We start from the raw sequence: 1279 nt of genomic DNA on the forward strand, positions 1-1279 counted from the left end.
TAAAACAAGGAACTATTACAAAGGTAGAGGCAAAGTTGAGAAAAATCTACAAGGGTCACCAGAATAGTACCTTGGGAGCCATTGCCACTCATAGGTCTGGACCTATCAAAGGAAGTGGGGCTTATTGGAATTTGAAGAGTGCAGCTATAGGAAAATGTCTGCCTAACATGAGCAATAGCATTTACTTACGGAATGCAGCCAGTTCATGGTGGCCTGGCAGGGAGTGAGCTGGTGGTGGTGGGGGACACTTAGTTAAACTTTCTATCTTCCCATTCACTAATCTCCTGCTAGTGCCTCCCATTTGCTGAACTCCAGAAACCAGAGAGCAAGGGAGCCTATTGATGCAGCCTGTGTAGGTCCGCCTTCTGGGGTGCAGAGTAGTGGGGAGAAGTGTGGAGAGTGGATGGAGAAGGCCAAACAGAAGCCATTCAGCACAGCTGGAATGCAAGATCTGGTAACTAACTCTTCTGTCTGACTTGAGTTTTAGGTTGTAGCAAGCATTCATGGGAATGGTCTCCTAATAGATCAGATAATAATTTCAGTCTTTAAGAAATGGGACTCTGTTCTGCCTCTACTTCCTCCAACTTTTCTTTTTAGTTTATTTCTTAACAATTCAAAATAATTTATGCATGGTATATCTGTGTGGACCCCTATTCTCTATGTGGGTGATATAATTTTATTGTCACTAATCAGATGTGTCCTCTCTATCTTACTGGAAAACAGAGTGGCTTGAATTCAACTTTTCTAAATCTCAAATTATTATTTTTGGCAGATAGTATTTTCAATTCAATTGGCTTATATCTAATGATTATATATTGTGGGCCAACTCTTTCAGACACTTAGGGGTACATTTTTCAATCTTTTTTTTTTCTGGTTGTTTCACTAAAAGAATTATGCTACTTAAAGATAAATACTTTTTGGGTGCATTATTGAAATTTATTTGTTTTTTTTCTGGGGCCTGGGAAACTGTAAAATCTATTTTGAAAATATTATCAGGTACATTGCATGGCATTCACACCTGCTCAGTAAACACTGGTTGAATGAAAGAGAGAAGGAATTAACTTTGTAGCTTTGATTTTATCTTTCTTCTCCAAATTGTTTTTAGGAAACGGTTTTTGGAAACCATCTTGAGGAAAACTTTGGTGTTGATGGCAAGTCCTCTACAGAAAAGTCCCATATGGAGGTGGAGTGGCCAGCTTTTTGGGTCCTGGTTAAGAGCCTTCATTTACTTTAAAGGAAGTGAAACTGTCTCCTGCTCTGTTGATTTTTAAAGTATATG

Source organism: Pteropus vampyrus, unplaced genomic scaffold (genome assembly GCF_000151845.1).
Source record: "Pteropus vampyrus isolate Shadow unplaced genomic scaffold, Pvam_2.0 Scaffold217, whole genome shotgun sequence".
Classification (NCBI taxonomy): domain Eukaryota; kingdom Metazoa; phylum Chordata; class Mammalia; order Chiroptera; family Pteropodidae; genus Pteropus; species Pteropus vampyrus.